Below are 17537 nucleotides of genomic sequence, written 5' to 3'. Positions count from 1 at the left end.
GTGGTGCCCATAATACTGTATGGAGGATTATGTGGTGCTCATAATATTGTAAGGAGGACTATAATGTCCGTTCTAAAATGAAAAGTCTGCAGTCACTCTGTGTGACTGCAAACTGTGACGATAGTCACTTCTCACGGCCGTGAGTCAGAATGGTCAAGGAGTCCGAGGTCAGAAGCCAGTAGAGTATGTCATAAACAGAAGGAAGAGAAAAAAGCATGGTCAGGTAATGTTCCAAGGTCAGAATACCAGGAGGATAACCGATCACAGCAGAAGGGGTTAAACAATCAGATGGTCATAACGAAGTCCAAGGTCAGGCAGCAAATAATCAAGCATACAGAACTCAAGACACACTGAGCACAAATCTCACGAGCTGAATGTACATCTGGCAGAGGTCTGGGAGAAGCAGCTCAGTTAAGTAGGCATGGCAATCATACGAGATAGTGAACACTTGGAAACAGCCAACGTCTCCCTGTCACAGATTGGATAGTCGGCTGTCAATTTATACACTGACAGCTCAGCACCCCCATTTACCAGATTAGACGGCCGAGCTGTCAGTAACTGCATCCCAGACACACTAAAAGTGTAACCGTGACACAGACTTCCAATCCCCCCAACAGACGCATTGTTCGCTGCGAGAATTCACGGATTTCTGAGCTTTTGTAGAATTTACAATAGATATCACTCATGTAATGTAAGAAGTAAGTGAAATCTTTGACATTGTACTATATCTATATTTCTCCACTGTGTCTGTGCACCATGAATCATGATATGTGTTAAAGGGGTCCACTGATCCTCTTTCGCCTGGGGCCCACGAAAACCTAAAGCCAGCCCTGGTTGTAAGCACAGTTCCCTTTTAAAGAATACCAGTATGACCATGAGTGTGCACTTTTCCAACAGCTTTCCTCCCAGTCCATTAGCAGACACAGGCTGGTTTACCATAGCACAGGCCTTCTACCGTATAAACAGAATGCAGGCTGCTGTAAACGGCACCCTATATTCTGCTACCACAGAAAATGTCATATAACATTTATTCTTAGTAGCTCCCATTTGTAAAACCTGTCCATTCCCATACTAAATGCTGTATATAATAAGAGATTGCTATTTACGCACTTCCCTTCTACAGCTCTGTAGGTTCATTAATGGCTCCCATGGCTCATTTATCATAGCTAATAGGAAATGAATAGAACTGTAACATTGGGCTTTATCAATGGTAAACTGCTCACCATAACACATGACACATCATTTGATAACTGTACTTAAAATAACATGTGGTAACTTGTAGAATGCTAGTTTAAGCCGAATATGCTTTAGAAAGTAGAACAGAGTAGATGCTGCCAGGACATTGGGTGAAGTCATACACCACAAAAGTTCAGGTGGAGTTAAATCCGTCTAGCCAAGTTCCAGCGTTTGTGTGACACGTTAGAACACCTGCTTCAATGTTTATGTATATCAACCCTCAAAGGCTTTTGAAATGGATAAAACAGCTAATAATATTTCCTCTTTTTCCACTCTTTCAGCTTAAAATTTACTTTGGTTTCCTGTTCTTAGCTGAGACAGACATTTTGTATATTAACAAACCCTATTTAAGAGAAGAAACCATTTACTGATGATGTCTGATAGTCCGTGTAAACTGAAGATATACAGTTTGAAGACGCACTAAGTTTACGGCAGTGGTGCACGCTGTATGAATGGCAGAGCTTGTGCATCTTGATGGAAATTAGACACCTTTCTGATACTTGCTCCATCTCTTGGTTGACTTACTCTTAGAGATGTGTGAATCAAATTCATTACGAATTTCCCAAAACATTTGGATTTGCCACAATCCAGGTTTTTCAGATTTGATTCTTGCAAATTCAGCAAAATGTCAGACAGGTTGCAATTCCACTAGATTCTTTTGAAGGCTGGTAAGTAGTTAAAAAAAGGTAATATACAGTTATATGAAAAAGTTTGGGCACCCCTATTAATCTTAAGCTTAATGTTTTATAAAAAATTGTTTTTTTTGCAACAGCTATTTCAGTTTCATATATCTAATAACTGTTGGACACAGTAATGTTTCTGCCTTGAAATGAGGTTTATTGTACTAACAGAAAATGTGCAATCTGCATTCAAACAAAATTTAACAGGTGCATAAGTATGGGCACCCCACCAGAAAAGTGACATTAATATTTAGTAGATCCTCCTTTTGCAAAAATAACAGCCTCTATTCGCTTCCTGTAGCTTTTAATGAGTTCCTGGATCATGGATGAAGGTATTTTTGACCATTCCTCCTTACAAAACAATTCAAGTTCAGTTAAGTTTGATGGTCGCCGAGCATGGACAGCCCTCTTCAAATGATCCCACAGATGTTCAATGATATTCAGGTCTGGGGACTGGGATGGCCATTCCAGAACAGTGTAATTGTTCCTCTGCATGAATGCCTGAGTAGATTTGGAGCGGTGTTTTGGATCATTGTCTTGCTGAAAGATCCATCCCCTGCGTAACTTCAACTTTGTCACTGATTCATGAACATTATTGTCAAGAATCTGCTGATACTGAGAGGAATCCATGCTTCCCTCAACTTTAACAAGATTCCCGGTGCCGGCATTGGCCACACAGCCCCAAAGCATGATGGAACCTCCACCAAATTTTACTGTGGGTAGCAAGTGTTTTTCTTGGAATGCTGTGTTTTTTGGCCACCATGCATAACGCCTTTTTGTATGACCAAACAACTCAATCTTGGTTTCATCAGTCCATAGGACCTTCTTCCAAAAAGAAATTGGCTTCTCCAAATGTGCTTTTGCATGCCTCAGCCGACTCTGTTTGTGGCGTGCTTGCAGAAATGGCTTCTTTCGCATCACTCTCCCATACAGCTTCTCCTTGTGCAAAGTGCGTTGTATAGTTGACCAATGCACAGTGACACCATCTGCAGCAAGTTGATGCTGCAGCTCTCTGGAGGTGGTCTGAGGATTGTCCTTGACTGATCTCACCATTCTTCTTCTCTGCCTTTCTGATGTTTTTCTTGGCCTGCCACTTCTGGCCTTAACAAGAACTGTACCTGTGTTCTTCCATTTCCTTACCATGTTCCTCACAGTGGAAATTGACAGGTTAAATCTCTGAGACAGCTTTTTGTATCCTTCCCCTGAACAACTATGTTGAATAATCTTTGTTTTCAGATCATTAGACAGTTGTTTTGAGGAGCCCATGATGCCACTCTTCAGAGGAGATTCAAACAGGAGTACAACTTGCAAGTGGCCACTTTAAGTAGCTTTTCTCATGATTGCATAGACCTGGCTATGAAGTTCAAAGCTCATTGAGGTTAGAAAACCAATAAAAGTGCTTTAGTAAGTCAGTAAAAAGTAGGTAGGAGTATTTAAAACAAGATAATCATAAGGGTGCCCATACTTATGCACCTGTCAAATTTTGTTTGAATGCAGATTGCACATTTACTGTTAGTACAATAAACCTCATTTCAAGGCAGAAACATTACTGTGTCCAATAGTTATTAGATATATGAAACTGAAATAGCTGTTGCAAAAAAAACAATTTTTATAAAACATTAAGCTTAAGATTAAAAGGGGTGCCCAAACGTTTTTCATATAACTGTATCTACCTGCACTAGGCTCTCTTTTCACCTGTCCTAACGTTATAGTCACCCATCCAGTTATCCACTTGCTTTGGATAGATCTTTTTATTCAGGACTAAAATGACAGCCTCATGTGTTCATGTGGGGTGCGAAACCCGTCAATAACGCAATCATGTCAAGCTTATAAGTCAGTGCTGGAAGATCTGGACCAAAGAGAAGACTGAAGAGAAGACTAATCCGAAGCAAGCTGAAGAACAGTTGGGGAGCTGCAACAACCGAACAAGTGAAGGAAAGGTGTTGGAGTGATCAGTATAATCTTGTTTATTTTTAACCTCTGCCTTGCCATCCATTTTTTATGCACAATAATCTTTTCAAGACAGTTTCGATTTGAAAGTAACGTTTGTTTGGAACTAATCGAATCCGGCAACTGATTTGATTGAAAAATGAAGAATAAATTTCAGGAGATTTGCTCATCTCTACTTACTTTAGATCACAAAATTTGCAAACACCAATAATAAAGTTGGTGCAAGTTCTGACTCTACTTAGCTATGATAACTTCCAAGACTACAGAGAAAACCTTTGCACAGGAATTTTGATGCAAAATATACAAGAAAACTGATGCAGCAGTCTTACTAAATATGAGCCATTATTTTCTGAAGATAACTGTTGGCAGACCAACATATGTTATCACTGGGGAAGTTCAGTGGCTCAGTTAGCACTATTGTCTTGTAGCATTGGAGGAGGGGCAAGGAATGGTGACAACAACAATAAACTTTTCATCTTGCTATTAGCCATAGATTTCCGATAAACATTTCTAACCGAACAGTTATTTACTGTACAATTTTGACAGAATTGACTGGTGATTTTTTTTTATTGAAGCTTATGGGAAATGCTGTTTGATATGCGTGTAGAAATTTCTTCACTGAGAGAAGAATGAGAACAAGTGAAGAAATCAGAATAGCACATTCCCAGATGCAGAAGTGCTAGATTCTTAGTGTAGCATACCCACAGATGCCTCAGTCTGACGCTATGCTAAGCATTCTTATTTACAAGGATGTGGTTATAGGGGATTCCCATTGGTGTGGTATGTAATTCCTGTCAGACAAATTAATAAGGTCAAAGACAGCTGCCCTCCACTAGACACCACAACGGTTTCTTGTATTTTTATTTCTTATTTCTTTCCACTTTAAATTTGTAATCCACATTGTCTACAACCAAAATTATCTTCAAGCAGTCTCCTATCTGAGCACCTGCCCTTGCTCATTGTCCCATTTCTGCATAGTATGCAGCTACAATGCACTTAACTCTTTTGCAGAACAAAGTAGACTATTTCGTAAAGTACCAGCTAGATGAGTTAGATACCCTGCAAGTCAATGTATGACTCTTTAATGAGCCCTGCATTATGACCAGGGATAAATGCCAAGGCAAAAACTAATTTACATACAGCCTTTGTGACATATGCTGTTTTGTTCTGTGAGAGAGCTAATTTGCATGTTTATCTCCCATGGAGCATTGCCTGTAACAGACAATACTCTTCTCATACTCCTTAAGAAGAACCAGTAGTCTTTCTACTATGCAGATATAAAAGGCACAAGAATTACCAGTGAGATTTCTGGGTAAAATAACAAATTTGATATTTATAAATGAGGTTTGAATGACAAAGAATGGATTTCATACATTGCACCACATAGTCCTTATTATGCAAGCTGTTACACCAATGCCTCTACCCTGGGCCGGTCATTGCACTGGTTGCCCATCCATTATAGAATGCAATCATAGTGCATCACTCACACATAAAGATCTGCACAATACTGCATCGCCCTACTTCTAATGATTTCAGACTAACATCCTCCATAACTCAAAACTCTTAAGGTACCTTCACACTAAACGATATCGCTAGCGATCCGTGACGTTGCAGCGTCCTCGCTAGCGATATCGTTCAGTGTGACACGCAGCAGCGATCAGAATCCTGCTGTGATGTCGTTGGTCGGGGCTAGAGGGCCAGCACTTTCTTTGGTCGCTGGCTCTCCCGCTGATGTCGCTGAATCGGCGTGTGTGACACCGATTCAGCGATGTCTTCGCTGGTAACCAGGGTAAACATCGGGTTACTAAGCGCAGGGCCGCGCTTAGTAACCCGATGTTTACCCTGGTTACCATCCTAAAAGTAAAAAAACAAATGCTTCATACTTACCTTCGGCTGTCTGTCCCCGGCGCTGTGCTTCTCTGCTCTGGCTGTGAGCACTGCGGCCGGAAAGCAGAGCGGTGACGTCACCGCATGAGTTCTCGGGAATGCGCTACCCAGGGGAATCAGAATAATTTCTCAAATCCACTGCTTTCAGTGTGCCCTAAAAAACCTATTTAAGAAGGCCTATCACATGGATTAATATGACTACTTTTTGCCTCCCCTCCCAATACCACCACATTATTCATTCACACAACACAATTCTAACCACTCCTTGTCCCATAACGCACTTCACATTTGTGCATACATAAATCATGGCTGGTTAGATTATGCAGCTTTATGTATACTACCCTATTTAGTATAAAAGATGGGTAGACAATGGTACAAAACTGTCACAGTTACCACTATTTGCACATAGCTTTAAAGTCCTTGTAAGCAGGGCCCTCATCTCTATTATTTAAAATGCAGTTGGTTTATTTCAGCATAATGATATGTCTTATTTGTGAATGTATTCTCTTATTTGCAAATTGTTGTGGAATATTTTAGGTCTATACAAATAAACATTGTTATTTATTAGAGAGTATGTATATGGTTTTTCTGCAGCCTGTGCAAGTCCTTTGTGGATAGATGGTACAAGTGCTTCTCACTAAATTAGAATGTCATCAAGCATTTTATTTATTTCAGTTCTTCAGAACGAAAAGTGAACCTCATATATTATAGAGAGTCATTACAATCAAAGTGAGCTATTTCAAGTGTTTATTTCTGTCAATGTTGATGATTATGGCTTACAGCCAATGAAAATCCAAAATCTGCACAAAGGAACAGCGCTCCACCGGGTGTACGAATCAAAAGAAATCCTTTATTCAGCCATTAAGCACAAGCGACGTTTCGACCATATGCTGGTCTTTTTCAAGCATACAAACATGGCTAACAGGCGGTCTTAAATAGTGTGGACACCACGCAGGGAGCCAATCACCACCAAGTCCCGCCCATCTCATAGTATAAACTAACATTATGCAAATATGTACAAAATAAACATCAGGTACTATAATATATACATAGACATTATTAGACAATCAACATCATCTACAAACTGGTGAAAATATAACTAGAAAATTAAAATCAAGTGCTTGTTTACAATTTTCTTTCTTCGATCACTCCATGTATCATCGTTGCCATAGTAATCAGTAACCCATATGACGTAGAGCTTCCTGTGAGGTGTCTCATTATGGGGCTCAAAGATATAGCCAATCCGGTCTAGCCTAGCATTTAACACCTAAAATTCACCCAATCGTATACCCCCTTATATCTGCATCTCCACATACCTCTGTCGGCCTCCACCAACGTCATGACCGCTGAACAGGCATGCAGGCAGAGGGGCGCAGGCACAGTCCCGTCATACCGGAACATCGCCTCGTCACATGACCCGACAGAGGCCGCGACCGGAAATGACACAGACTAGTGCCGCACCTCCACATACCTCACAGGAAGCTCTACGTCATATGGGTTACTGATTACTATGGCAACGATGATACATGGAGTGATCGAAGAAAGAAAATTGTAAACAAGCACTTGATTTTAATTTTCTAGTTATATTTTCACCAGTTTGTAGATGATGTTGAATGTCTAATAATGTCTATGTATATATTATAGTACCTGATGTTTATTTTGTACATGTTTGCATAATGTTAGTTTATACTATGAGATGGGCGGGACTTGGTGGTGATTGGCTCCCTGCGTGGTGTCCACACTATTTAAGACCGCCTGTTAGCCATGTTTGTATGCTTGAAAAAGACCAGCATATGGTCGAAACGTCGCTTGTGCTTAATGGCTGAATAAAGGATTTCTTTTGATTCGTACACCCGGTGGAGCGCTGTTCCTTTGTGCAGATTGTGACGTGTTACCCAGGTGGGTTCCCTGGATATGGAACAAGCGCCCGAATAAGGGAGTGCTGTCGGTCACCTACATTTGCTCTACACTGGACTGAACCCTGACGGACTTGCACCTCAACCATGATGATGGAAGGTAACACGATTTCAGAGATGGGTGACTCTGATATGGCCAGAACTTTTTCTTATACTGATGATGATGCAACACGAATATTATCTGGTTCAATTGTTGACACTACGTTTTTAAATAAACCAACTACTGATATGTTGAAAAAGAGGTGGGAGAACGAGAAGAGGAAACTAATTTCACTTGAGCTCCATGCCATAACGTTGACGGAGTATTATAGAGTGAAAAGGATCCCACGAGGGTTACGCCCACATCTTAGGCCGACCCTCTTCCCCGAGAATGCGCAATTCTGTGCAAAGTTTGAGGCCATTTCTAATAAATTTGCGTTTGATATGATGCTGTTGAACATCGAATTTCTAAATAAGGAAATGGAGACCACTAGAAAGAACATTGCTGAGTGGGAAGACCAGCTTACCAAACAGATGGCAATACAAGATTGGAGTTTCCTTAAAACCAAAATTGAGGAGAACCTGATTAAATTCAGGTCTGATATAGAAACCACCAAAAGGACGAAGTGGTTTAGGGATTTGGAGGACTATAAAGGAGGTCGGGTATTTGCCTGGCAAGTGAGATCCAACCAATTTCCTAAGAACAATAAAGGAGTGAATATGCCATCGAGACGAAAGAGGAGACAACAAACACGAAAGTATTCTAACTTTGGATTTACTACAGCTGAATCCGATTCTACGGATGACTCCACTGCAGGGGGCAGCAGAGGAGCACATTTTTTGGAACCGGCCAGGATGGACAAAACCACTCCAGGAAACGGAGGCGGAGAGGTGGTCGGAAACACAGAAAACAAGGGACATTCCAGAGAACAGAAATCAGGGAGGACAATGGCGATGAGAACAAGGAACACAAAGAATCCTTGACAGATGGTCACGACTTGGTGGTAAATATCTCTTCGATTACTTTATCAGAGACTGAATTTTAGGTTATATCTAAAGGACTGTCGTTTTGTCCATCCAGTCATCCAGACTGGTTTGGAATTGAAATTGATTTGCAGGCTTTTTTTAGAAGGCTGAGATTGTCATCATACTTCTCGGATAAAACTGAGAATTTGAATGATGGTGGATCTATACAAGGTTTCTCACTAAGAGAATTGGGCCTTTATAACAAGAGCTCTTTTCAGCCTCCTGTAAAGAATCACTTTGTAGAGTCCTATATAGAACTAGTACAAAAAGAAATCCACCATTTGAAAAGTGTATATAAACCTGCTGCACACCAGAATATGACTATATCTGAGAGGAAGGCTGTTAATGATCTAGCCAATAATACTGCAATAACTATCAAAAGAGCCGATAAAGGCGGAGCAGTGGTTATTATGGATAGCCTTAAATATAAGGCAGAAATATGTAGGCAGTTGGGGGACCATCTTGTCTATGAGAGATTGACGTGTAATCCCACCATGCGGTTCCAGAAGGAATTACAGCTTGTGATCAGTGACTCCCTGGCCACGGGATTGATTGATCACAAGCTGGCTGAGTTTTTGATTGTTGAAGCACCGGTTATACTGGTGCTATATGTGTTACCGAAGATCCACAAAGATCTGGTGAACCCCCCCGGTAGACCCATAGTCTCCGGGAGGGGTTCACTATTTAGTAAAACTGCTGTGTTTCTAGACAAGGTGTTACGTCCGTTTGCAGTGTCGGCACGATCATTTGTGAGGGATACAGGTGATTTCCTTGAGAAAATCGAGGGTTTGACAGTGTCTGATTCATCCATTTTGGCATCGTTCGATGTGACATCGCTGTATACGTCAATCGAACATGACAAAGGACTAGAAGCTGTTCAATGTGCGTTGTCGGGCTCTGACGTGGCCCCGGAGTGTGCACAGCTTGTCCTCACACTGTTGGAGCTCATCCTGAGGAGGAATTATTTCCTCTTTGGTGATGAGTTCTTCCTTCAGTTAAGGGGTACCGCCATGGGGTCCAATGTGGCCCCCACTTATGCTAACACTTATATGGCGGTATTTGAGGACAGGTTTGTGTACCATTCCACCCTTTGGCGCCACGTCAGAGCCTGGTGGCGCTACATTGATGATATTTTTGTTGTTTGGGAAGGGAGTCTAGTTGATCTAGAGGAATTTCATGTCAGCCTCAATGAGATATATCCAGAATTGCAATTTACTTTGTTACACTCGGCATCGCAGATTCAGTTTTTGGATACTTTAGTTTATAAAAATGGAGATAGACTAAAAACGGACATTTTTATTAAGGATACGGACAAAAATAGTTTATTGTCTTTCAACAGTAACCATCCAAGAAGGATGGTGGATTCGCTCCCATGGAGCCAATTATTAAGGGTACGAAGAATTGTATCTGATGAAAATTTGGTGGACCAACGTTTGGATGACATGTGTTTGAAATTTGTGGCTAGGGGCTATCCAAGGAAAAATGTTGAGGCATTTAAGGTTAAAGCTCGAAGTTCAACAAGAGAGAGTGTCCGTAGGAAAATCTCCTCTAGAAATGTATGTGATCGCATTCCGTTTGTTTCCACCTACAACTCTGTAAGTAATCGTATTGGTGGTGTAATAAAAAAGCACTGGGCCCTCCTACAACGTGGATTACCACAGGTGTCAGGTTTTAAATTGCCTACTATGATGTCATACAGGAGGGGAAAGAACTTAGGAGACAGACTAATTAGATCTGATTTCGGTACCTCCAAGAATGTGATCCAGAAAACATTGAGCACACCGAGGCATGGGAATTTCCCGTGCCTCGGATGTGCCTGTTGTAATAATATGCTTAAGGGGGACTTTTTTTGTCATCCCCACACTGGGAAGAAATTTTTCTTGAAGGAGAGATATACATGTACATCTAGCTATGTCATCTACATGATTACCTGTCCCTGTAGACTCGCCTATATTGGCGAAACAACAATGGAGGTGAAGGCCCGCATCACTAAACATAAAAGCACGATTAGAACGGGACTCACTGAGTTGCCGGTACCAAAACACTTTGTTGATAGGAAACATTCGGTGAATCAGCTTAGGTTCAGGGTCATCGATAATGTCCCTGTTTTGAGAAGGGGTGGGGACAGGCTACAAATGCTGAAAACTAAAGAGATGAAATGGATCTATACCTTAGGTTCATTACAACCAGGGGGATTGAATATCGATTTCAATCTTCAAGGATGTGCTCATTGAGTCTAGTTCCCCTTTGATAAAGGTTTCCCCTTTTTTGATATACAGTGGGGCAAAAAAGTATTTAGTCAGTCAGCAATAGTGCAAGTTCCACCACTTAAAAAGATGAGAGGCGTCTGTAATTTGCATCATAGGTAGACCTCAACTATGGGAGACAAACTGAGAAAAAAAAATCCAGAAAATCACATTGTCTGTTTTTTTAACATTTTATTTGCATATTATGGTGGAAAATAAGTATTTGGTCAGAAACAAACAATCAAGATTTCTGGCTCTCACAGACCTGTAACTTCTTCTTTAAGAGTCTCCTCTTTCCTCCACTCATTACCTGTAGTAATGGCACCTGTTTAAACTTGTTATCAGTATAAAAAGATACCTGTGCACACCCTCAAACAGTCTGACTCCAAACTCCACTATGGTGAAGACCAAAGAGCTGTCAAAGGACACCAGAAACAAAATTGTAGCCCTGCACCAGGCTGGGAAGACTGAATCTGCAATAGCCAACCAGCTTGGACTGAAGAAATCAACAGTGGGAGCAATAATTAGAAAATGGAAGACATACAAGACCACTGATAATCTCCCTCGATCTGGGGCTCCACGCAAAATCCCACCCCGTGGGGTCAGAATGATCACAAGAACGGTGAGCAAAAATCCCAGAACCACGCGGGGGGACCTAGTGAATGAACTGCAGAGAGCTGGGACCAATGTAACAAGGCCTACCATAAGTAACACACTACGCCACCATGGACTCAGATCCTGCAGTGCCAGACGTGTCCCACTGCTTAAGCCAGTACATGTCCGGGCCCGTCTGAAGTTTGCTAGAGAGCATTTGGATGATCCAGAGGAGTTTTGGGAGAATGTCCTATGGTCTGATGAAACCAAACTGGAACTGTTTGGTAGAAACACAACTTGTCGTGTTTGGAGGAAAAAGAATACTGAGTTGCATCCATCAAACACCATACCTACTGTAAAGCATGGTGGTGGAAACATCATGCTTTGGGGCTGTTTCTCTGCAAAGGGGCCAGGACGACTGATCCGGGTACATGAAAGAATGAATGGGGCCATGTATCGTGAGATTTTGAGTGCAAACCTCCTTCCATCAGCAAGGGCATTGAAGATGAAACGTGGCTGGGTCTTTCAACATGACAATGATCCAGGGCACACCGCCAGGGCAACGAAGGAGTGGCTTCGTAAGAAGCATTTCAAGGTCCTGGAGTGGCCTAGCCAGTCTCCACGTCTCAACCCTATAGAAAACCTTTGGAGGGAGTTGATAGTCCGTGTTGCCAAGCAAAAAGCCAAAAACATCACTGCTCTAGAGGAGATCTGCATGGAGGAATGGGCCAACATACCAACAACAGTGTGTGGCAACCTTGTGAAGACTTACAGAAAACGTTTGACCTCTGTCATTGCCAACAAAGGATATGTTACAAAGTATTGAGATGAAATTTTGTTTCAGACCAAATACTTATTTTCCACCATAATATGCAAATAAAATGTTAAAAAAACAGACAATGTGATTTTCTGGATTTTTTTTTCACAGTTTGTCTCCCATAGTTGAGGTCTACCTATGATGTAAATTACAGATGCCTCTCATCTTTTTAAGTGGTGGAACTTGCACTATTGCTGACTGACTAAATACTTTTTTGCCCCACTGTATGTTGCTCATCATGTTTTTAACATTGTTGGTATTTTATTGATTTTCTATGTTTTTATTAGATCAGCCACACATGTGACAGTCGGTGGATGGATATGGATGAAGATGATGTGATATATTAAAATTGGACAATTTATGTGGATAAAGAGTTTCTTTGTCTTTAAAGATGATGCTTCTCCAAGTTCCCGACTGCCGCTGTGTGGTTGTTATATGCTATATGTTCACTATTGTGGTGGTAGATATGTAATATATAGGTTTTTTTTCTTGATCCGCATTCATGTTCTGACCTGTGATCGCTTTTTATACTATTTAGTAACATACTATAACCAGTGAGGAAATATTACTATGATGCTCCCCTGTAGTTGAAGTATATATAGTGAATACTATGCATTATGTGATCTTTGAGATGACTATTCAGTATATCCCATGAGATGAGCCCCATTACATGTGTGCACTTCCTTGGTCTTTAGCCTGCTGGACAGTGCCGGGATAGGAGTATTGGCTGAGCAGGTTTACATTGCGTCTGAGCGGTTCCTGCGGGTCCCCGTCTTAGCGCACTGCGCCTGTGCCGATGCTCTGTGTCCTGGACTGGCTGGGGGGCGTGGTCTAGGGATGACGCGGTAGTGTTTACCAGCGTTCCCTTGGTGACCTGCTCGGCTTGGAGGTATGTGGAGGTGCGGCACTAGTCTGTGTCATTTCCGGTTGCGGCCTCTGTCGGGTCATGTGACGAGGCGATGTTCCGGTATGACGGGACTGTGCCTGCGCCCCTCTGCCTGCATGCCTGTTCAGCGGTCATGACGTTGGTGGAGGCCGACGTAGGTATGTAGAGATGCAGATATAAGGGGGTATACGATTGGGTGAATTTTAGGTGTTAAATGCTAGGCTAGACCGGATTGGCTATATCTTTGAGCCCCATAATGAGACACCTCACAGGAAGCTCTACGTCATATGGGTTACTGATTACTATGGCAACGATGATACATGGAGTGATCGAAGAAAGAAAATTGTAAACAAGCACTTGATTTTAATTTTCTAGTTATATTTTCACCAGTTTGTAGATGATGTTGATTGTCTAATAATGTCTATGTATATATTATAGTACCTGATGTTTATTTTGTACATGTTTGCATAATGTTAGTTTATACTATGAGATGGGCGGGACTTGGTGGTGATTGGCTCCCTGCGTGGTGTCCACACTATTTAAGACCGCCTGTTAGCCATGTTTGTATGCTTGAAAAAGACCAGCATATGGTCGAAACGTCGCTTGTGCTTAATGGCTGAATAAAGGATTTCTTTTGATTCGTACACCCGGTGGAGCGCTGTTCCTTTGTGCAGATTGTGACGTGTTACCCAGGTGGGTTCCCTGGATATGGAACGAGCGCCCGAATAAGGGAGTGCTGTCGGTCACCTACATTTGCTCTACAATGAAAATCCAAAAGTCATTATCTCAGTAAATTAGAATACTTTATAACACCAGCTTGAAAAATTATTTTAAAATCTGAAATGTTGGCCTACTGAAATGTATGTTCAGTAAATGCACTCAATACTTGTCCATTTACATCAATTACTGTATCAATGCTGCGTGGCATGGAGGCGATCAGCCTGTGGCACTACAGAAGTATTATGGAAGCCCAGGTTGCTTTGATATCAGCCTTCAGATCATCTGCATTGTTAGATCTGGTGTCTCTCATCTTTCTCTTGACAATACCCCATAGATTCTCTATGGGGTTAAGGTCAGGTGAGTTTGCTGGCCAATCAAGCACAGTGATACTGTTATTTGTAAACCAGGTATTGGTGCTTTTGGCTGTGTGGACAGCTGCCAAGTCCTGCTGAAGAGGGAAGCATGTGGGCCTACATCAGCAGATGACATGGCTCCCCAAATCATCACTGACTGTGGAAACTTCACCCAATACATCAAGCAGCTTTTATTGTGTGCCTCTCTCTCCACTCTTCCTCCAGACTCTGGGACCTTGATTTCCAAATGAAATGCAAAATTTACTTTAATCCGAAAACAACACCTTGGACCATTGAGCAACAATCCAGTTCTTTTTCTCCCTGGGCCAGGTAAGACGCTTCTGGCGTTGTCTGTTGGCCATGAGTGGCTTGACACAAGGAATGCGACACTTGTAGCCCATGTCCTGGATATGTGTGTGTGTGTGTGTGTGTGTGTGTGTGGTGGCTCTTGAAGCAATGAATGTAGCAGCAGTCCACTCCTTGTGAATCTTCCCCAAATTTTTGAATGGCCTTTTCTTAACAATCCTTTCAAGGCTGTGGTTATCCCTTTTGCTTGTGCACCTTTCTCTACCACACTTTTTCCTTCCACTCAACTTTCCATTAATATGCTTGGATACAGTATTCTGTGAACAGCCAGCTTCTTTAACAATGACTTTTTGTGGCTTGCTTTCCTTGTGGAGTGTGCCAATGACTGCCTTCTGGACATCTGTCAAGTCAGCAGTCTTCCCCATGATTGTGGAGCCTACTAAAACAGACTGATGGACCTTTTTAAACACTTAGGAACACTTAGGAAGCCTTTGCAGGAGTTTTTGTTATAATGACTTTTGAGTTTTCATTGGCTGTAAGCCATAATCATCAACATTAACAGAAATAAACACTTGAAATACATCACTCTATTTGTAATGACTCTATAGAATATATGAGATTCACTTTTTGTATTGAAGAACTGAAATAGATTAACTTTTTGATGATATTCTCATTTAGTGAGAAGCACTTGTATTTGCCCTATACACATGCGTAGCTGTATTTCAGGTCCAGATTACACATTTCCCAAATATGAAGCTTATAGCCTATAACGGGCCTATACTGGACCTTCATGTGCATCCTGTCAAACTTGGGTGGAGGAGGATTTGTGCTGTGTTTTCTGAGAATCCATAGAGCACCTGTCTTACATAAGCCAAATGACATTTGACACATGAGATGAGAGTGTGAGAACTCTCTTGCTGGACAAAGGGTTAAGGAGCAGAAGGTAAGATCAGGAATCTAAGACACAAAAACTTGTCTTGCTAAAGAAATAATTGCTTCATCTTATACAATACAGTGGCGAATATAATTTATCTCTCCAAGCATCTAAAATCTCCAATGGCAAGCTGTCCTATGTAAAAAAGATTCAATGGAGCTCATTCAGATGTGGGTTTGCTGCATCCAAGTGAAGAAAACACTATATGCATGCAGTGTAAAATCTGCTGTGGTGCCCAAAACTGATTTGTTGTAGCCACGCAGAGTGTCCTATTGGCTTAATGAGGGCACCTAAAGGTCCAATTATCACTATGATCATTTCATTACTCAATGAGATTAATAACAATTGCCCAGTGTAATTTACACAAGGAACAAGCTGAAGAGGTAGACCAGCAAGTGGATGTCTTGATACTATCAGCGGAGAAGACCCAGGTGGACCTATCTATCCTACAGATCGTTCATCCATCATGTTGCCATGGCTCGAGATCAAGCCAAAGGCTGTTAAAAAAAATTACAAAAAAGTGATTGAGAAACAATAAAACCATCATATCTGGTTCATTGTAATAGAGGAGACAAACCATTTTTTTTACATATGCCACCATCTGAAATATCAATGATAGTCATAGCGACTCCTACATTTACCCTGCTTAGTGCTAGGCACTCGGGAGTCATTACTAGATAGCAATGTTCCTGATTTCAAATCAGAGCACATACCCTTCCCCCCATCCCTCCCCTGCAATGATTGAAATGATGTAAACTGATCACTAGATAATCATAGTAATTTTTTATGCCACTGGTCATTTGTCTTTGAAAAATTGTTTTACGTGTGTAGGATTAAGGCGATACTAATTTAAAGGGGGCTTGTCATTGTGGCAGATTACCTTTAACCCATTATCTACCAATGTCCTTTTTTGGGGGACGCCTAATCTTTAGCTTCTAGCAACGAAGATTTTATAATTTTTATAATTAGGTCCAATTTTTTGTGTTGTGTTTGTAAAATGAATGTTTTCAAAATAGGAAATCATGTCATTGTCATTTTTAATTGAATATTGGGACGCCCTTTTCTGAAAAATCCGTACTTGTAAAAATTTTAATTTGGCAAGTAATGAGTTGCCCTACCCTCTCCTAGTGTTTGATCACCCATCCCCTGCAGACTGTGAGCCCTCGTGGGCAGGGTCCTTCCTCCTTATGTGCCCGTGTGCCTTGTTATTTGCTCATGTTTAATGTATTTGTCTATATTTGCCCCGTATTCACATGTAAAGCACCATGGAATAAATGGCGCTATAAAAATGTATAATAATAATAATATGATAATGTATTCAATGCAGCTATTCGTTTATGAGTAAATTATAGATCTTACCTAGTTAGCTGGGGCTGGTTTAGCCATTAAAGTCTTAAGGGTTGTTTACAATGCAAGAAAATCGTGAGCAAGCATTGTTAAAAAAAACGCTGATTTCACTATCAAAATGCTAGTTCATCAGGTCTAATGATGTTCTGTGCAGCATAAAAGATGATCATTTTCGTCAGTGCATCATCCTGTATAAACAAAACTGCCACTGACTAGAACAATGGAAGCCAGTGTGTACTGAGCGATCTGGTATATATAGCTAAATGTGTATTGTTTACTTTTTATTTAAAAATTTTACTGATCGGCACTTGTGTCATGCTGCCGGTCGGTCTGTGTAAATGGAACCTAATGCTATGTTCCCACGATGAGCTTTTGGTGAATTTTTGACACTGCAGAATTTCTGCACCATTTCTACACCTGCTATTTAGATTAGGTTACTTGCATTTTTTCATTGCATTTGTGAGTGTTTTTATCAAATTTTGATGCTGCGTTTTTTGTCTCTGTTTGGTCTGCCATGCTTTAAATAAAGCAGCTTTGTTTTTTAAGGGTTTTTGCTTGAGAAAACTTTTTTGATATACTTAGAAAAATATTACTTGTTTTTTTATGCGTTTCTGCCTTCGGAAACTGGCCCAAAAAACTCCTAAAAAACTCTGTGCTGAC

This window comes from Ranitomeya imitator, chromosome 4 (genome assembly GCF_032444005.1).
Source record: "Ranitomeya imitator isolate aRanImi1 chromosome 4, aRanImi1.pri, whole genome shotgun sequence".
Classification (NCBI taxonomy): domain Eukaryota; kingdom Metazoa; phylum Chordata; class Amphibia; order Anura; family Dendrobatidae; genus Ranitomeya; species Ranitomeya imitator.
Note: the sequence above shows the minus strand (reverse complement) of the source record.